Consider the following 21184-nt stretch of genomic DNA (forward strand, 5'->3'; position numbering starts at 1 on the left):
CCGTACAGGCCTGAATCACTCAGCTGGCCCTAGGATTGGGGAGGCCCTGGGTTCAGCCAGAGGGAGGGCCCCAGGTACCCCTGAGGGAGGAACAAGAGCCCCTTCACAGCCAGAGTGAGAACAAGGGGGCCTCTGTGAGGAGCCGGGGTGGGGGTACGTCTGGGCCTTTCTCGGAATAACATCACATGTGCACACCCACCAAAGCAAACACACCGTTACATGTGGGGAGCCCTGCTTGCAGCTGAACACACCCTCACCCTCACACAGGCACAGCTGTAACCATAGCCACTCACACACTCCTATGACAACTGAGTAGCACAAACACTGAGAAACACACCCCCCTGCAGCAGCTCTCACGTGTTGACAGATATCCAGGCCCACACAGATCACACGGGACATTCACACCCTCATGCACCAGCACAGAGAGATCGGCACACACACAAGGTACCCACGGGAACGGAGACACTCCAGGCAGGCAGAGATCGACTCACAAGCCGGGAAGGACCCACACGTGCCTGATGTGCCTGACGAGGGGCCGCCACCAGAAAGTCCCCACGTGGCTTTTTCTACTGCAGCCGCTGGGGCCCAGCGGCAGGGGACAGGGGAGGGAAGAGCCGCTGGATGTCAGACAGGCTGGGTTTCCCCCGCTGAGGGAGGTGGAGAAAGTCCCTCCCGCCCCGGGCGAAGTCCAAAGTGCACAGAGGAAGGAGTGGGCCGGTCAGTCTCCTCCCTGGGTAGCCTTCCTCCTTCTAAGAGGGGAGGTCCTTGGAGGCTGGGAACAGGCTGGGGGGTCACAGGTGCAGATACAGGCCTGGTACACAGAAGGAGGGGCCGGTGCTCCTGTGTAGGTGGAGCAGCTGTGCAGGCACCTCGTCCAGGCCCTCCAGACTCACTGGGAAGAAACTGACAAGGAGATGGTGGGTAATTCACCCAAAACCATGAACTCAATGGGGTGGTCCCCAGGGCAACAGAGAGGGGACTCTGTTTCCAGCCCCAGAACTGCATGTCTGGCTTTGAGGGAGACAAGGGCCAGTGCTAGATGGAGGGAATGGCTCCTCTGCCAGCCCCCAGAGACCACTCCCCAGCCCTCTCTCGGTGCACCTCTTCCTAGTGTCCCTATGGTTTTCCTGGTTGTTGACAGTACCCTTTGTGTTCAGAAGAAGGAGAGATGGCCATCTAAGGCTTTTGCCTCTATCTCTTCCCTGGTGGCTCAGATGGTAAAGAATCCTCCTGCAACGTGGGAGACCTGGGTTCCATCCCTGAGTCGGGAAGATCCCCTGCAGAAGGGCATGGCAACCCACTCCAGTATTCTTGCCTGGAGAATTCCACAGACAGAGGAGCCTGGTGGGCTGCAGTCCATGGGGTCCTAAAGAGTTGGACACAACTGAGCGACTAAGCACAGCAGAGCACCAGGAGGCGAGCAGGGCCCCGAGGATGCCACTTTAGTGATGGGGAGCAAGATGGAGGGAGGCAGGACTGTGGTGTGCCATTCCATGGTGGAATGGAAGTAGAGAGCAGGGGCTGGGTGTGGGCTGGGTTAGGCTGGGCAAGTCTGGTTCAGGTCATGTCTGCCCTGGGCGCCCTGTGACCTTGGTCCAGGCTCTCTGGCATGGTCTGTGAAGGGCGTGATCAGGGCCTGCCCGGGAGGTGGTGCTGAGTGTGAGAGCTGCGGCGGCATCCTCGTCAGCCCTGGCATCCTCATACCATGTCCTTGCCCCACCTGCCCCACCGCCCCTTTCCAGCTGTCCTATAGTCACTGGGGCCTCCAAACTTCCTTGGGTCAGTGGGGAAAGGGGTTCTCTAGAGCCGCACAGCCCTGTGATCCCCTGCTCTGCTGCTCTGAGAAGAGACCAGGCTGGGCAAAGGTAGCTGAGTCCACTAGCAGACCCCAGGCCAGCTACTGTCTCTCAGGACCTCAGTCTCCCTATCTCGACAATGGATACCTCTCGGCTTTCTCCAGCTCTGACACTGAACGACCCTGCAATTCTCCTCCTGTCTCCCCACACCGCTCCCCACCCCCACCCCAACCCCGACAACCTGCCCCTAGCGGACATTTCTTCCAGCCTTGGGCCTTGGCGACTGGCTACTCCAGTGCGCCTGTTTACCCAACACAGCCACAGACATGATCCAAAGCTTCCGGGGCTGTTGTGAAAACAGTGGCTCAGCCACCACAAGCCTGCCCTCATGGGCACCTTGGCAGGGACCTTCGAGGGACAGGCATCCCAGTCTTATAACCAGGGCCTCTTGGACTTGCCCACCGAAGGCCTGCTGAACTCTCTCCTCCCCTCAGTCCTGGCTTCAAGTGCTACATCTCGACTCTCAAGTCTCCGCTTTCAGCCCAGACCCTCCTAAACTGTAATATCCCCAACTCCACCATGCTCTGGAAGTGCTCAAATACATCCAAACACCTTCCCCATACAAGTGCCCTGATCTCCTAGCAGCAACAGCACTCAGGTCAGACATCTGGGGGTCATTTCCACCCTCCCCTTCCTCCCCCCATAGCAAGGCTATCACTTTTGCCTCCTATCTGTTCTGAAGTCCTCTCTTCTCTCCATCACCACCCGATCCTAGCACCATCACCTTCCCTAGGCCTGCACCAGCCTGCTCACTGCCCTCCAGCCTCTGCTCTAACTTCCAAGGTCCCTCTGCCCCAGTGACTAGAGAGATCTCCTAGGATAATATAGCAGATCTTGTCACCCCTTGTTCAAGGCCCCGGTTTTTCCCAGACCTCTTTCCCTGACCTCCTGGCCATACCTCACCCTGTTCCTCAGCCCCAACCCCAGCAAACCACTTTTGGTCCCCTAAATATCCGCATTCCTTTCTGCTCAGGAGCCTCCAAACTCACTGTTTCGTCTTCCTGCTCCTCTCCCAAAACACACACTGATGAGTGTGTTTCTCATCATTCAGGTCTCTGATGCACACTCTTAGATCTGCCCATTTCACAGATGGGACAACTGAGCCTTCAAGCAGCCTAGTCCCTGGCTTCAGTACACAACCAGTAAACATCAAGCAAGACCCTTACTTACACTCCCAGCCCAGGCCCCTGCCCCTCTACACCCTACAGGCTTCTGGCCTCTGCCTACTATAATGTCATCATTACCACTCAACACCTGAGGCCCCCAGCCCCTTAGCCCTGGCTAGCAAAAGCTGAAGCTCAGCAACCCTGTCACAGGGCTGACCTTCTGCATGTCTCTGGACAGGCAGGGTCCTGCCACCAGCTGCCACCTGGTGAGGATGTGTGCATGAATGTGTGTGAGGGGATCTCCAGCTCTCCCCAGCCCCCCAGGCTCCATCAGCCCCCATGTCCGCCTCCCTCCCCAGCGCAAAGACCGACTTCAAGGGTCCCAAGTGGAGGCAGGCTGGCAGGAGGGCTCAGCAGCCACTCCCACACCAACAGCCTCAGCTTTTCCAAGCCCCATGTCCCGCAGGAGGCCAGAGCAGGGGAAGGGTCTGGGGAGGCCTGTGGGGGCAGCAGGCAGCTGTGCCTGCCTTTCCCTTCCCTGCATCCATTTGTCAGGAGATCTGTTTTTCTCCTTTTGAAAGGGAGTGAGGGGGAGAAGAGCAGGAGAGGGCTGGGCTTGAGTGGGCACAGCTGCTCCACCCTGGAGTTCTTCTCCTTGGAGGACCCACAACAGATTGAAACAACAGAACGTACCCTGCAGCATTGCCACCCAAGGCAGAATCAAGACCTGGCTCCTCAGTCAGGCTCCGCAGCCACTTGGCCCTGTGACACTGGGCCCGTGCCCAGGCCATCAGCTGATAATAATCCCATCATCAGTACCACTTGCTGTTCTTCAAACAGTTACCACGAACCGGGAGCTGCGTGCTTTATATAACTACAGTTTCTACTTCTTCATGGAGAAGGAAATGACAACCCACTCCAGTATTCTTGCCTGGGAAATCCCACAGACAGAGGAGCCTGGTGGGCTACCATCCATGAGGTTCCAAAGAATTGGACACAACTTGGCAACTAAACCACTGCTACTCCTTAAACATGAACAGCGTGCCAGGCATAGTGCTGGCTACTTTGCATACATCATCTGTTGTTTCCAGCACAGCCCAGTAAAGGTGGATGCCATCATGGTCTGAGGTGTCAGAGGGGGACACTGAGTCACTGGGAGTCAAAGCCACTTGCCCAGGTCCATTCATACAGCTGCTTAGAGCTGCCTAATCCCAGAGATGCAGCCCAGCATCTCTCACACACAAGGTGCCCTTCCTGTCAGAGCTTCTGCTCTGAGCCTCAGCTTACAGCTTGGAGGAACGGAGGAGCTGGGGTCATGAGGGCAGAGGGGGACTCCATGGCCTCAGCACCCTGACTTCCCTCCTTGAGTCTCCATCCTGGGCTGGCCAGCCCTGGCCATGGAAAGCCCGATCGGTCGACCTAACCCACTGTCCAGACACTGTTCCCCTCGGGGGCCAGGCTGGGGTGGAGCGAGCCGCAGATGGAGAGCTGGTCAGTCCCACTTTAAAACCACTTCCTGGGCAGCCCAGAGGAAGTGGGCCTCCGGAAACACCTCAGACGGTTTCTCCTTGGGCCCGGGCCTTGGAAAGTGCACAGACTGCCCCGGGAGAAGTCCCCAGCCTGCCTGCCAGTCCCCGGGGCCCAGCAACTCCGCGTGTACCAGGCATGGACACTGCAGGGGACAGACAAGCTGATAGAATCGCCCACCCGCCTGTGAGCACCTTGGGCCCATGACCACAGACAGCCCACTTCCTCCTCTGTGGCAGCAGCCACAAACGGCACAGCTGACATGGCTCCTCCCCCGCACTCCTCCCCCCTCCCCCCGCAACGTCGAGCCGGTCAGCCTGGGGCCTGGCCCAGGAGCCATAACTGGTAAATGTCTGGGCAAAGCTCACCTCCCAGGGTGGCGCTGTCCCCTGGAGTGCCTGTGGTCACGTTTACACCTCAAACCTCACCCTCAGTGCCAGATGCAGGCTGAGCTGTGACCCTGACCAAGGACCGCCGCCCACCCCCCTTCCTGACCCAGAATGGGCAGAGTGTGGTATGTGTGGGCAGGCGTCTGAGTGCACGGATGACTGGGTGAGCGGGTGAGCGTCTGTGTGCGTGTTTGAGCGTGCCTGCGAGTGACTGCATGTGAACACCTGTGTACGTGTGTGCGCATGTGTGGTGCGTGTGCAGGCACTCGCAGGCTTGCGGGTATGGGGGCAGAGTGCGGCTCAGCTTCTGTATCCCTGTGTGTATTTATATGCCTATGCCGGTGAGGTAGGAGACCTCTGAGAGCAGAAAGCAGGCTGGCTTCAAGGTTAATTAATTGGACTTCTTAGGGAATGAGGCTCAGTGGTGGGCAGGAAAGGCCCAGTGACCTCACATAGCAAAGTTCTGCAGCCAACCAAGGACACATCACCCACTTCCTACCAAGTTTGAGGAAAGGCTGAATAAACAGAAGACCCAGCATAGTCCCTGTCCTTGTTCAGCCCCCACTCCCACTCCAGGAGCCAGGGCCCTGATGTCCTGCCCTTCCTCCAAGAGGGACCCCAGCCCCCACCATCTCTTCACCCTCAAGATCTGTAGGTTCCTGAGAGCCAGGAGGGGTGGGACTGAGGGGTTGATCTGGGAGGACTCTTGGGGGAAAGAACATCTTTGCTACCCTCAACAGCCCCCAGTGCCCCCCAGGATCCTGTTCACTAGACTCTGGACACCCAAAGGGTAACTTTCACTTCTGTACTGTAATGCAGGTGGAAGGAGGCAAGTGTGACCCGAAGGAGGGAACTTTGAGCTTTATAAGGCACCTGATAGAGTGCAGCCTTCCCCAGCATTCCACAGAGACTTCCAGCGCACCCTGAATCTGGGGACTGCAGACGGGGATTTCAGGTCTCTCCTCTGGCCCCAGAAAGGCCAGGGAAACAGGAGGAACTGGGGATGTGGAAGAGTTTGGTTGTGCCAAGAGCTGGGAGACCTTGTGTTCAACCCCTAGAAGGCCCAGGGCAAACCTCAATTTCCCTGTGTGATGATGAGGACAGCCCGAGGCAGAGAAAGGGGCCATGGAAAAGCTGATACATCCGCTCTCACTCTGGCTCAAACACCACCTCCTCTCTGACCGACCAGCACAGTGTCACCACTCTTGGCACCCAATCACTGGTAGGCCCTAGGTCTCTGAGCTTCAAGGCCAAAGCCTTCCCTGGGCCAGAAGCCACTTCCAGGCAGGGAGCCTTCAGGGCCAGAGTGAACTGCTACCCTCCCTGGGTGCCCAGACCCCACACCCAGACTAAGGACTCTGTGCGCACCACTCCCCCACCCCCCACAACCCCATACCGACTCCAGGCCCAGGGCAGAAGGGGAGAAGCCCAAAGCGGAAGGCCATCCCTGCACACTGTCCGTCTGTCCACCTGCTTAAAAGGACCCAGTCTTACCTGAGGCTCCCAGATCCCCGTGGCCTCTAGTCCTGGCTGCCGCGGCCACCACTGCCACACAACCACCACCAGAAGTAGGCCTGTGCCCTCACCTGGGCCAGTTCCCAGCAGACCTGCAAGAGCAAGAGAAAACAGCTGAGCTGGTAGGCGCCACCAAACAGGCTCTCCCCATCTGTCACCCCCAGCACGGCCGACACAGGCCTGGGTCAGCCTCGTCTGGTTCTGAGACCTTGGCCTCTTTGGGCCTGGCTGTCTCTTCTGTGAAGTGGGGTATTGGGGCCATCTTTTCCAGGGCACCAGCTATGTGTCTACTCCATGCTAGGGGTCGGAAGACTATGTCTTAGCCCTTGGAGCATTTCCAGGTTACAAACACAGCAAAAAAGCTGTCCCCAATCCTCTAGTCTTCAAGAGCCTGCCCTTTGGGCTTGGAGGCCTACGGTGCAATCAGGTACCACTGCTTTGTGGCCTGGGGCAATTCCTCTGAGCCTCAGTTTGTCTCATCTCTGAAGTGGGGAGATGTCTCAAGTGGTTGCGAGGTTCCAATGATGTGGTGTGCCGGCTGCTGTACTGAAACTGGAGTGCCAAACGAACAATGACATTTTTCATTCTTTGTTTTGTACCTTCTAGTTCAGGTGATTCTCTCATTACTGTTGTGCCCAATATACAGCTTTAAAAACAGAAGCCCAGAGAGATCCTAGAAGGAAGGAACAGCAAAGGCAGCAGGACACCCCAGGTCTCTTGGCTGAAAGGCCTAAGCACTTTCTCTGCAGGCTAGGCCAGGTCTCCACAAAACATTCTCCTTCCCAGATGTGAGCCCCTCCTCCCACTGAAGACCCCCATCACCACTCCCTCGGGGCCGAGGCATCAAAGCTTTATCTCTTTGTCTGCACTTTAAGTTATTTCTAATTTTAAACTCCAATTAGCTGTGCCAGCTAAACGGTGTCAGTGCCCTGCGGTCACAACTCCAAATCACCTCCACCAGCACCATTTCTGCTGCTGAGACTCGTGGAGGGTATCATATGGGCTGGCCTCAACAGGGCTGGATGCAGGTAGGGTCTCTGTCAGCCATCTTCCCTCCAACCGGATGGGAGGGGGCAAGAGCTACATCACAGGCAGGAAGATGGGTTGGGGCTATCTGAGCTTTTAGCACCTCCAGCTCCCAGGAGAATGGGGACCATACAGTTCGGAGGGGCTTCCCCGGTGGCTCAGTTTTAAAGAATCGACCTGCTAATGCAGGAGACAGGTTCGATCCCTGGGTGGGGGAATATCTCCTGGCGAAAGAAATGGCAACCCACTCCAGTTTTCTTGCTTGGGAAATCCCATGGACAGAGGAGACTGGCGGACTACAGTCTATGAGGTCGCAAGAGTTGGACACGACTTAGTGACTAAACAACAACAATAATGATGATGACGACAACAACAACAACATATGAGAGGAGGTAAGTGTTCACCAAACAAGACTTAGCATCTGCTGAGCTTTCACTACGGACCAAGGCTAGAGGACCTCTGGTCCTCACAACTTTGTCCACTCTGCAGATAAGGAAACTGCCTTAGAGAGGCCTAGTTCCCAGCTCTTGTTCTTAAAAGGCACAGTGAGTATTTGAGCTTAAATCTTTCTTGGGTCAAGCCCAAGGTCTTGCTCACAACACTGTGACCTAGGGTTTCTGTGAACTTGAGAGTGGAGGAAGATGAGAGATGGAGGGTTTTCCCCATCTTCCCAGGAGCCAGCGCTGGGCTTGAGTGTGTCACATGCACATCCACAACCTCATGACCTCCCACATGTACATACACACGTGCGCGCACACACACAAGGGCTCTTACCTTCCCTCCCAGCACTGACACCCCAGGGCACAGGCAACACACACCTTGTTGCACCTCTTTCTGCTACTGACACCCACGCCCAAGCACTCTCGGTTCCCCACAATCACAGTGACTCCCCAAGCACACATCCGCACAATTTCATACAGTCACAGTGTGAGTCTCCCACCAGTCATTCACTAAGCCTCACCCCCAGCCAATCTCCTGTCACACACCAGATCCCTCATACCACCCTACAGCCAAGTACAACTGTCCAAACACCTCCACATCTCACACACACACACACACACACAAGCACAACTGCCCTCTACTGGCTTGTCCACCACACCCCAGCTCAGTTCACAGCAGGAACGAGGAAACCCAAGGGACCAGTCACCTCCCTCAGTGACCAGGTCAGTCTGGTCACAGCGGCTCAGTGCAGAGAAGAACATGTAAGTGCGCGCGCACACACACACACACACACACGAGCCTGGGGGGCTGACACTAACACTGTTGGCTGTATGTATTCATGGTCAGTGGGTCACCATGACATACCCAGTGTGCAGCACAGGACCCTCCAGGCACATGGGCACACATCCCAACACACAGAGGGAAGTCTGGTGATAAAAAACATAGACCATACATAGCTGCAAAGAGCACAGAGAGCTTCAGGACACCCAAACAAACATACCCACAGGGAAGTCACACATGTTTAAAAGGACACACAGGAGCAAGTCCCAGACCCGGGGACAAAGAACACACAAGGAGACACAGATGTACAACATACCTATGTGACAGGTTACAGGCACCTGAGCACAAGAAGACAAGGTCCAGGCGCATAGTGTAGGGGCCAGAAGAGAAAGGAATGTCCCTCTACTCACTCCAAATCTTTCTCACTGGGTTCAAGTGTGGGGCTCAGTGGGCTCTCCCCTCCCTGACAAGGACAAACAGGGGAGTTGGGGAAGCGGGGCAATTCTCTCGCCTGACTCTTCACCTCTCCTCTCCTCCACCCCTTCCCCTCTCCTGGCTGGGCCGTTACAGGGGAAGCATCTGGATTGGGAAGGGACCACCAGAGGAGGGGGCGCAGGGAACGACAAGGGGGGGATGGTGGAGACTGGAGCCACGCCCAGCCCGGAGACAGATGGGGAGAAAGACACCGAGACTGAAAGAAGAGAGCAAGCGAAGAGAAGGCGCCGCGGCGGCTGGGCTGGGCAGGGTCCCCGGGGCGGGAGGCTAGGCCCAGTGGATAGCCTGGTCTCAGCCCCGTGGTAAAAAAAGAGAGGCGGCCGACAGGCAGGGGGCGGCGAGCGTGAGCCCGGGGCGCAGCTCCCAGAGGACAGAATCTAGGGGGTGGCGGGAGGCAGGGTCGGATGGGGTGATGGGGAGCCAGGAGGGCAAAGGGCAGACAGATGGGGACCAGGGAGAGGCGAAAGGGGAACACTGAGGGAGTGGGGACGCATGGACTGACAGAGAGCTCGAGAAATTTGGAACGGACGAGCGGACCCTCAGAGGCGCTGGAGACACGGGTAGAGAGGGGCCGAGAGCAGACGGATGAGAGCCCCTCGGCCCCCACCGCTGGACAAAGGGCCAGACTGACGGACAGGGTTACGGAGGCACCGGCGGGTCTCGGAGCGCGGCGGGACTTTCGCCGGCCGCAGCTCAGTTTCTTAGTTTCGGAAACGGGAACCGGAGCGGGGAGGGGAAGGGAGGGGCGGCGCGCCCTCGGGGCAGCCCGATCCTACGGCCCGGCTCGCACTCACCTCCGGGCGCAAGGCCAGGCGCCAGGGGTCGCGGTGGCTGGGGTCCGGCTAGCGGTGCGGCTCCCGGGAGCGCTCACGGAGAGGGGTCGGTGCGCGCCAGACCAGGACGGGCCCGGCGGCCGGTGAGTTACCACCCCGGCCTCGGCGCGGCGGGCGAACGCCGGGGGTCGCTCAAGAGATCCCAGGTCCGCCGCCTCCCGCTCCCGCGCAGCGGCACACGGAAGTGCAAGGGGGCGGGGCGGCGCGACCTCACCCAGGTGCCGGCCCCAGTCTCGGCCCGCCCCCGCCTGGGCCCGCCCCCTCCGAGGCCCCGCCTCCGTCGGCCACCCGCGAGGGTCCAGCAGCTTGGCTTCCCCAGGCCCGCCACTCAGTGTCTGGGCCTCTCCGCCGGCCCGAGCACCCCTCGCCCCACCTAGGGCACGAACAGGCCCTCAGAAGGGGCCTCATTTTACTGAGGGCGCGGAGGCCCCGGGGGCGCTTTCCCCACCCTACGCCCCGCACACGGAGCCGGGGAGGCGACGGCGGGGGTTCCCCAGTTCCCAGCGCTGGCGCCTGGGACTCCCTGCCCGCCAGCTGGCCCTCCTCGCCGGGCCTTCGCTCTTTCTCTTCCTGTTGGCTGGAGTGCGGACGCGGCCGGGCTCGGTGCCCGCCGCCAGGCCGGCTAGTCCCGGCTCTGTGCCCGGAGACGAATGGGAAGACTCCAGGGCAGGAGGCTCTAGTCGGTCCACCGGTGCTGGTCAAGCGATTCTGAAGGCAGCTCCTACCCTGATCCATGAGTATTCCTCCCCCCTGCCCCTGCTTTTCAGAGTTCCCCGTCGCCTCTGGGAGGCTCCTGAGCTTCCTTTCTAGACTTAAGAACTTGATTATCTGCCATAACTCATTCATTCATTCACTGAGTATCCTCTGGGCCTCAATTTTGGAGAGAAAGGCCCAGGGAATCCATTCCTTTGCCCCCAAATATCAGAAAATCATTCCATAACGATTCCATACTCCAAAGAAATGTCAGTTTCCAGAGGAAAAGAAGAGGATTCCAGTTCCAGACCTATCCTCCTGGGAGATCACCTAGAGGTCATGCAGACAGTCTGGACAGCTCTTTCCAGCTGAGACCTAAGGGATGAAAATGGGAGACAATCCCTGAGGAGGCCTGAACTGATCAAGGGGCCCATGGCCAACACAGGCCATGGCCAGGACATTAGTCTTCTCAAGGAGCGAGTGCTGGTAGCTGTTAAAATGGAATGGGCTTGTGGAGGAAATGGATGGGACATAGTGGCTGAGGAGAAGAGAAGGGCTGGATAGGGCCAGAAGAGCTGCCATGTTGCTCAGGTGGGAGGACCCTAGGTTGGGGAAGATGCGTGGGAAGAAGGGTCCAGACCTTCTGGGTTACAGGGCTGTGGGGATGGTAGGGGGAGGGGTTGTCTAATGACACCTCCAGGGATGCAGAGCCCTGGCCAAGATGTGAATCTGAAACTGTGTGTGTGTGTGGCAGGGGTGTGTCTGAGCTGGAAAGAAGAATACTATTGATACAATTTTTCCCACACATGGAGGGTGGGGATGCATGCTACCCTACATTCCAGAAAGAAGACCTAGTTTGAAAACTGCTTAATGTCTAAGTTCCCAGCTCTGATGCCTGTCCCTGACCCCACTGGGGTTGGCTCTGTCCACCAAGATGGACCCTTCAAGTCACACTGGACCATCATTTAGGAAAGAAATCTTATGCCTTACTGCTTACAACCAATTTTTTGTACACACTGTTCCCTGGGCCTGAATGTCATTTCCCACCCACCCCCAAATCTCTACCTGTCTTGGTTGTGTCCATTCAAATGCCATTCCTCCTTGATGTCCAGCTGTGAATCCATGGGACTTCCTTGAGCTAAAGGACTCTATTCATTAGTGTGTTTTGTGTCCTAGTCCCCACCCCCACCCCATGGCTTAGTTGGGCTTGAGCTGAAGAAAGGGTGAGCAAGATGAGCTTCAGGTGACTTTTGCTCACCTGGAATCAAGTTTCCTCTCTGGCTCCTCCCTCCAGGTCCACAGTGGCCAGCTGAGCCTCTCCCTCACTGTCAACAACAGGCCCAGCTGGTGCCAGGGACCACTGGAAGGAGGGCAATGAGGGCTGCCACTTGGAGATTTCTAGGTCCAGCCACCAGACCTTTGCTCCCACACCCTGAGGTTCACCTTAGAAAATGGAAAAGAAGAATAATGGCCATCACTGATGGAGCTGCCCCAGGGACAGGTCCTGTGCTGGGTACTGGATCTGGGAAACCTGATCAGACCTTAAGACCCTTCACAGTGAAGGCCACTATTAGTGCCACTTTTGGTGATGAGTAAACTGAGTCTCAAACCCACTTGCCCAAGGAGACACAGCTAGTAAATGGCAGAAGTGAGATTCAAACCAAGGTCTGCCAGGCTCCAAAGTCCATGTTTTACATCAGGGGTTCTTAGTCTCAGTGCTGCTAACCTTTGGGTCACATCATTCTTTGCTATGGGGGCTGTTCTCTGCACTGGAGGATGTTTAGCAGCATCCCTGGCCTCTACCCACTAAAAATGTCTCCAAAAAAGGGAACCCTCCTACACTGTTGGTGGAAATGTAAATTGGTGCAGCCACTATGGAAAACAGTATGGAGTCTCCTCAAAAAAAAAAAAAAAAGAACCTAAACTAAAAGTGAAATAAAGTTGCTATATGACCAAGCAATCCCACTCCTGGGCACATACCCAGATAAAACTATAATGTGAAAAGACACACGCACCCCTATGTTCAGAGCAGTACTATTCAAAATAGCCAAGACATGGAAACAACCTAACTGTCCGCCCACAGATGAGTGGACAAAGATGTGGTACTTATGGAATATCGTTGCTGCTTAGTTGCTAAGTCATGTCCAACTCTTTTGTGACTCCAAGGACTGTAGCCAGCCCAGCTCTTCTGTCCATGGAATTTCCCAGGCAAGAATACTGGAAGGGGTTACCATTTCCTTCTCCAGGGAAAATTCCCGACCCAGGGATCAAACCCGCGTGTCTTGCACTGGCAGGCAGGTTCTTTACCACTGAGCCACCAGGGAAACCCACAGATGGAGTACTACTCAGCCAAAAAACAGAATGAAATAATACCACTGCAGCAACATGGAGACGGACCTAGAGATTATCATACTAAGTGAAGTAAGTCAGAAAGAGAAAAACAAACACCATATGATACCACTTACACAAGGAAATCTAAAATATGGCAAAAATAAACCTATCTACAAAAGAGAAACAGATTCACAGACAGAGAGAACGGATTTGTGGTTGCTGAGGGGGAAGGGAGATAAGGGAAGGATGGATTGGGAGTTTGGGATTAGCGGGTGCAAAGTATTATATACAGGATGGATAAACAACCAAGTATATAGCACAGGGAACTATATTCGATGTCCTGTGATAAACCATGATGGAAAAGAATATGAAAAAGAGTATATATACATAATGTATATATATATATACATATACTGCTGCTACTACTGCTAAGTCACTTCAGTCGTGTCCGACTCTGTGTGACCCCATAGATGGCAGCCCACCAGGCTCCCCCGTCCCTGGGATTCTCCAGGCAAGAACACTGGAGTGGGGTGCCGTTTCCTTCTCCAATGCATGAAAGTGAAAAGTGAGGGAAGTCGCACAGTCGTGTCCAACTCTTCACGACCCCACAGACCACAGCAGACCAGGCTCCTCCGTCCATGGGATTTTCCAGGCAAGAGTACTGGAGTGGGGTGCCACTGCCTTCTCCATATATATATAGTATAAACTAAATCACTTTGCTGTACAGCAGAAATTAACACAACATTGTAAATCAACTATCCTTCAATAAAATAACATTTAAAAAAAATGTCTCCAGACACAGTCAAATGACCCCTAGGGGGCAAAACCACCCTTTGTTGAGAACTACTTTAGAGCAGGGTTAGTGCTGTAGGAACAAGGATTTATAAAGTAGACATCAGGAAGCACTTTCCTTGCCCTCAGGATTATGCAGACTCGGGAACTCAGGGGCTGCAAGCATACACTGGCCTCAGCCAACCTTTCTCCCCTGGAGACTCCAAGGGAAGGCAAGACGTCCTCAGAGAAAGTAGAGGGGCTGAGGCTGTGCAGGTCACACTGTGGTCAAGGCAGAGACGGGATGCAGGTGGGCTCCCGTCTAGAGACAGGCACTGGGATCTAGGACACAGGGCATCCAGGCCAAGCTGGGCTGGAGTGGCTCTGCACATTGGAGTTGCCCTCTGGTGCCACACTGGATGTGCAAGGGCACGGTCCAGATGAGCTTGCTTCTATGCCCCCACAACCTGAATGGTACTGACCTTAGTAGGGCCTGCTGAGGCTTGGGAGCAAGCCTGGGGTGTGTCACATGGTAACTGTATGACTCTGAGTGGGTGACCACACCTCTCTGATCCTGAGTTCTCACCTGTGAAATGGGCTGATGACAAACCACCACTCTGGGGGCTAAGTGCTGTGTGAGATGATGTGCGTGGAGCCTCTGCCAGGGTGGACACGTGGTGAGGCTCAGCTCACCTTGGCCACAGCACAAGTAAGGTCACTTTGCCGAGGCACAGGCTGTCAGCCTTGGAAGAGTCCTCGATAGTCTGTCATGACATGGGGCATAAATCCCCAAGCACAGCTGGGTCCACAGCAGCCACCCAGAAGTGGTATTTTCCCTTCTTCCCTCTCTAGGTTTGCAGCCAAGGAAACGGGCCCATCAGCAGCAGCACTGAGCAGCCAGCCACCAGACTCCCACCCCCAGCATCCACCCTGCCCCCCTGAAGGCTCCCGGAGGGTTAGTCCAGAGGAGGGGCAGCCTGACCCCTGCAACTACTACTCCACAGAGGCCACGAACCCTGGAGGCCCTCAGACCCCTCCACAGGAAGTCCAGGACTCAGCCAATCAACCTGGAAAAGACCTGGACATCCCTCAGTCTCTAGGGGCAGACTGTCCACCTGAGCCGGCAGGAAGGGGTCCCTCACTTGAGCCCTGCCAAGAGTTGGTCCTTGATCTAGCCTCTCTGCGTCTGATCAGTCTCTGTTTCTGCTTCTCTGTATCACCATCCTCTCCCTGAGGCTTTGGCTGCCGGCAGCACCCCCATCACACCCAGAGCACTAGGCTGGCCAAGGGAGAACGGGACTCATGTTTCAGGGTTAAGAAGGCCAGGCTAGCAGAGATGGTGCTCCTGGGCAACTCTCAGGGATGGCAGAACCTAGATGGATACTGCTGGGTCTAGTGCAAGTGAGAAGGGCACTTGGAACATAGTCCAACATGTAGCAGTGCCTCAGGTCACTGAAATGATCGTGGGCCCAGATTTCTGCCTCAGACACTGGGTAGTAAGGGCAGAGGCCTTGAGGTAGTACCAAATGGCAGGAAGTGCCAGATTAGGGGCCTGGAGAGGCCAAGTTTACACCCTATGTCTTAACTGTGCCTCAGTTTTCTCAACTGTGGAATGGGCAAGATAACAGTAATACTGGCCTGGTGGGTGGCTGAGAAGATGGACAAGATCAAGCTTGTGGGGTACTCTGGGAGCAGAGCTCAATCCATACTGGTGTTAACTGGGAAAGAGTTAGTGAGGCCAGCTAATGGTTTACAAGTTCTGTCCTCAATACATCTCTGTTTGGGTGGAACTTCAGAAAAACGTGGAGTAGACAAGGGGAAGGTGCTTTCTGGGAGTTTAGGGCACAGGGCTTTCCTGGGGTTCTTACAGGGTAAGCAGCCCCTGGACTACCCCGGTCCTGCTCTGACCACCGCACAGCCCCTGCTCTTCTGGGTCTGCTCTTCCGCCTCCTCTACCCCTCTGCCCACCAAAGGGGCGTGGGTGGGTGTTGATGTTGTCAGGGGCAGTCACAGAGTAATAGATACTCCCTGGCAAGGAGACCCAGAGGAACTCCCAGCTTTCCAGCACCACCCCTACCTCTCCCATCACCCGCACACAGCAGTACCCCCGGCCGCTAAGATCCGCCAGGTCTCACTCTAGGCTCTGACACTTGAGGGGGTGGTAGGGGGCTCCATCACCCACAGGGCGTGAAGGGCCGCGGGCTCCTTCAGCTCCCTGGCTTGCTCACCTGCCTCAGTCTCCCTCCGCAGCGGGCAGCTCACCAAGCCCGGATTGGCGGGTGGGAAACAGGGACCGCGGGTAGGAGCGGCCCTGAGCTGACAGGGTGCGAGCGCCCGCCAGGCACACCCCGACCCCACCCTGACAGTTTCGCCCCCAGCACCGACCGCCGCGCACACGCCCCCGCAGGCGCGTCTACCGCGCACCGGGCCCCGCCCCGCCTGGCCCCCGGGAGGCCTTTCTCAGTCGCCGGCAGAGTTGGCCGCCCCGTCACGTGACTCAGGCCCGGCTATAAAAGACCCGGCTCTATTCCCGGGTCGGGCCGCCGCCTGGAGGCTGGAGTGGCGCCGCCTTCTGGGCCGAGGCGGCGCCCTCTCGCCCTTAGCTCGGTCCCGAAGAGTCAGAGACTCGGGCACGCCCATTTCATGGATGGCGTAACCGAGAGCCTGGGCGAGGAGAGTGTTGTCCAAGGCACCTCAACCAGCGCCCTGGCAGGGAGGACAGGGGGCTGGATGGGGGATGCCAGACGGGGACGGAGAGTCACGGAAACCTAGAAAATAAATGAATGACACACACTGGCTGTTCTGATGAAAAATAGAGCAAGTTAAGGAAAACAAAGACAAGTTTACAGAGATAAGTAGAAAATTGTCGTTATTGCACGGATAATTTCATCTCCTCAGACAGACCTAGAACTCCAGACTGTCACTGCATCTTAAAAATTGTCTTACTGGAAAGCACAATCAGGACAGGCTTCCTGGAGAAGGTGGCTCTGTGGTGGTGGCAGAGCAGTCTGGGCCTCAAGACCCCTTGTTCTTTTTACCTTGGTACCAGGATGAGGGATCCCAGGCTCCTGACCAAGCTTCACCCAGGGATTGCCAACAACGCTTGGCAAGGCTGTAAGCAGGGGCAATGAGCAGTGCCTGGAGAGAAGTGGTTAGGCCAGTTGGACCAGCAGAGCCTGAGCAAGGTGCCTGCACAGCCAGCACCTTCCATTCTGACTCCTCCAGGAATCTGAGAGGCACTGGGGCGCCAGGACAGCCCTGCCAACTCACCCACCATCCCCTGCCCCCCCTCCCCCACCCACGCTCCTCCTCAAGGCCACTGCTCAGGTTGTGCTTTGCTCTTAAAATGCCATTCCATTAGGCTCTTAACCATCTAACAAGACCCCATGTAAGAGGTCCTCCTCTAGGTTCCTGTCTCTAACTGAGGAGGGCCTCTGCTTCCTATGAGCTCTGCCCTCACCTCCATCCCACTACTGGTGCGGTCCAGGGTCTTTCCTGGGGCACTGACCACATGTACAGAGCTCCACATGCCACTTCCACACTAACTGGCTGTATGACCTTGAGCAAGTGTCAACCATCTCTGAGCCTCAGTTTCCTCATTTGTAAAATCTGGAGCCCTTAAGGCTGCTCTGAGGATGGATTGAAGTGTTGGTTGCAGAGGGTCCAGACCTGTGCCCAGCCCTGGAAACAGGCAGCTGGGCTGTTCACGTCTGTCTCCCCAGGCTCTGAGCTCCCTAGGTAGACATATGCCTCCTTGTCAATGTCCAGCAGCCTGCAGTGGAAACAGACATGTTGGCAAGGAAGAGCTTCCCCAGGGAGCTGAGTCTCACCCTTAGGCTACTTGCCTACCCTATCACTTTCACATGCCTTGGCCTTGCCTCTGCCTGTAGGCTTCTGCAGGCACAGGCTGAGGCCATCTTGGCCACAGTGGCTAGGCAGGTGGCCAGGCTATCGGGCAGGCCTTGGACAGCAGGATGGTGAGCCGTTGGGGCTAGAAACACAGCCGGTTCCCAGGCCAGCCCCTCAGGGTCTGTGGGCACCAGGCGGTCATCCCAGGGCAATAGAAGGAGGAGTTCCAGAAGAAGGCTGAAATTTCCGGATGGGGGTGACATTTGGGTCAAAGGCTGGGATATATAATTTAAACCCTCAGGTTCAGGCCATGTGGGACCCTTTACACCCTCACTCTAGATAGGAAGAGAGGGGCATGAAGACTCAGGCTAGCTGTATCCAGGTGCACCAAGTTGCCCCAGGTAGGCACTGGAACGGGGGCCTCGGATCACAGGGAAATCTGAGGACCCTGCTTGGGAGCCTTGCAAAGAAGATGAACTAGACTTTCAACTTCAGGAGGAAGATCTGGTGGCTTCAGACGCAGGGGCACCTGGTAGTTAAACCTGGGCCACAGGCTTCTGGGTTCCCCTCCCAGCTCAGCCTTCTCTGCTTGTGTGACGGCTGGGCAGGTGGCTCAGCTTCTCTGAAACATGATGAAGGATGTTAAGCACCTGCTCTCGGTGGCCATGAGGGTTACCTGAGCCAGTGAGGGTAAGGAGGAGGCCACAGGCTTCCCTGTCCCATCTCTCCCCACTCCTCAGGTCTGCAGGAGGACCTGCTGAGAGCACGGACAGGTTCCCACAGTCCTACAGTTCTGCCCTGTTACTTTCTTTTCTTTATCCCTTGGCCAGGAGCCTCACTCAGGCACCATGGTGAGTCAGTCCCCTGATTGCTGTCTAATTGTCTCCACCTAGATAGACTAAGCATTTTGAGCCCATCCCACAGATGAGAAAACTGAGGCTCTGGTGCATCCCAGGCCAAGGCCACACAAGGCCAGGGTTGTTGGAAGAGACTGAGGCAGCAGTCTAAGGCCTTGCCTGTCCACATGTCCTATAAAAAAGGTTCCTGCCCCTTCCCTAGACAAAGGCTGGATGCTGTGGTGGGAGACAGCTCTGCTGCCCTCCAGTTGGTTCTGAGAGGGGCAGATTCAGGATAATTTCTCAGGAAACTGGAACAGGGGCAGCTGTTTTGTCTGGCCTGGCTGAGCCCAGATGGCAACGAGGACTTTGGCCAGTATCCCCACCAGAGGAAGGGATGGAGTCCAGCATGATTTGGGGGGCTGGGCACCTGTTTTTCTCTACCTGGCCCAGATGCCAGATGTGAGAGGCCACTTTCTTGGGTGACTGCCCTTCAGGGTTCCCTCTTCCCTTTCACGTGCCTGTGGGGTTCCAGTCCACAGTGCAGCCGAGGCCCCCGAGCCTGAACCTCCCAAAAAGGGCCTATCCTTATAGGTGGTTTTAGAAGGCAGTGGCTGAGCTCAGGAGGCCCAAGTCTGAGACCAGGAGTCTCCTGGCCACTGGGGGCTGGTTTCTTGCAGTGTGATCTTGGGCAAGTCATCTCCCCTCTCTGGTTTCATCTTCCTTATCTCTCACTGGGGTTGTTAATACCCCTCAGAGGCTCAGGGAATGTAGACAGAGGAGGTCTAGCACTGGGCTTAGGTCAGAGTGAGCTCTCAATAGATTACTACTATTTTTGTTATATGATTTAATATTATCAGGATGTGTTTAGGGATGGGAGGGGGAGCTTACATGGCCTGAAGTCCTCTGCATAAAACCTAAGGCTCTGGGACTTCCCTGGTGGTCCAGTGGCTAAGAGTCTGCACCTCTAATGCAGGGGGCCCAGGTTCAATCCCTGGTCCGGGAACTAGATCCCACGTGCCACAACTAAAAGTTCCCACATGCCACGGCTAAGACCCAGTGCAGCCAAATAAATAAACAAATTAAAATGAAAGTGTTAGTCGCTGAGTTGTGTCCGACTCTCTGTGACCCCATGGACTGTAGCCTGCCAGGCTTCTCTGTCCGCAGAATTCTCCAGGCAAGTATGGTGGACTGGGTTGCCATTTCCTACTCCAGGGGATCTTCTCAACCCAGGGATCAAACCTGAGTCTCCCACACTGTGGGCAGATTCTTCACCATCTTAAACAAGTAAATATATATATGTGTGTGTGTGTGTGTGTGTGTGTGTGTGTGTAAAACCTAAGGCTCTTAGAAGCTTAATACAACCATCTCATCTAACTCCCCATTAACTTCTCATCATATAGATGGGAGACTAAGGTCCCAAGAGGCCAAGTAACTTGCCTAGGTAACCAGCACAGACTCCAACAGAGCCTGGAATAGAACCTAATTCATTCATTCCCTCCAGCAATCGTTTAGCAAGCACCTACTGTGTGCCTGAGCCAGTACTAGAGCTGAGGAAGCAAGGATGGCTCCACTGCAGGGTGCCCCTGGCTTGGACCAGAAAGGACAAGGAGGAATTCCTTCTCAGACAGTGGTGAGGAGGCAGAAGAGGCACTCACAGCTGGAGCAAAGACAATGTCCAAGACCAATCCTAGGAACATTGAGGTGAGCCTGGAAGGCTGGAACATGGGATGCACAGGGGACCCTAGGGGTCAGTGAGGGAATCATATTCTCAGGGGTCTTGGATGCCATGCAAGGGCTGGACCTGCATTTGAGCCCTGTGCTGAAGATAATGGGAAATGAAGATTTGGGAAAGGCACTTTCCGGACAGAAACTGGAGATAAGAAGATTGGGAAGACTGGCATTCTAGGTAGAGAAAAGGGCAGGAATCTGGAGGCAGGCCCGGCTGCAGTAAGCACCTTTAAATGAGTGGATAGGTGCAGCACGGCCTTTATCACTCATGCTGCCCTGTGGGTCCAAAACGGTGAGGATCAGAGTACCCTGCCCCGTCTTGCTGATGGCACCTGTAGGGCAGGGTTGGAAACACAGAGCTGATGCAGAGCCCTCCACCCACCCCACATGCCCCAACCCCACTACTGCCAGGCTGATGACAGCCTACTCCCTGAGCACAAGGTTTGCCCACATGAAAGGGCACACAGGAGTGGGTCCAGGGAGATTTCTCTGATCTTTGCCCTTCTGACCTTTGCTCTGTGAGCTTGGAGGTACAGCCCTGAGTGATGAGTTTCTGGGACTCTGAGCAACAGACTCGGGGTGAGAGTGTGGGTGTATGTATGGGGTTCCTGCACCACCTCAAACACCCTTCCTTTCTTTCACTATTTGTTTTGGAACCTTTGCCTATGGGTCTCTGGGATCCTTGGTGTCATGGTTCTGGCATGTGACCTTCTTGGTGCCTGTAGGGTTGGGCTTGTATGTCTTTGTTCTTTCCCTAGCTATAGGGCCACATCCCCTTGAGCCCATGTCCTCTTCTCCTGACCCCTCCTCATGCCTCCACACACATGACTGCCACCCCATGAAGGTCAGGCACACTGTAGGTGCTTAGTGAAGACTGGCTTTCCCAGGGTGGCACCCCAAGCCCACACAGTGCTCAGCAGCATCTGTTCACCGCATCTGTTGGCTTCCTCTGGGTCTCCACCGGGCAGTGGGTCCGGGGCAGGAGCCCGTTCCCCAAGGAAGTCA

General features: G+C 55.9%; 1 protein-coding gene across 2 annotated transcripts in view; it reads right to left on the reverse strand.

Moving 5' to 3' along the window:
• The window catches only part of PRKCD (protein kinase C delta), a 30923-nt gene extending 20763 nt beyond the window's left edge, over window positions 1-10160 (reverse strand). For both annotated transcript variants that reach the window (XM_018067051.1, XM_018067050.1), the window contains exons 1-2: window positions 9930-10160; window positions 6373-6485 (exon numbers count right to left, since the gene is read on the reverse strand). The gene's annotated coding sequence lies outside the window, so the exon portion shown is untranslated. The remainder of the gene's footprint in view (window positions 1-6372; window positions 6486-9929) is intronic.

Source organism: Capra hircus, chromosome 22 (genome assembly GCF_001704415.2).
Source record: "Capra hircus breed San Clemente chromosome 22, ASM170441v1, whole genome shotgun sequence".
Classification (NCBI taxonomy): domain Eukaryota; kingdom Metazoa; phylum Chordata; class Mammalia; order Artiodactyla; family Bovidae; genus Capra; species Capra hircus.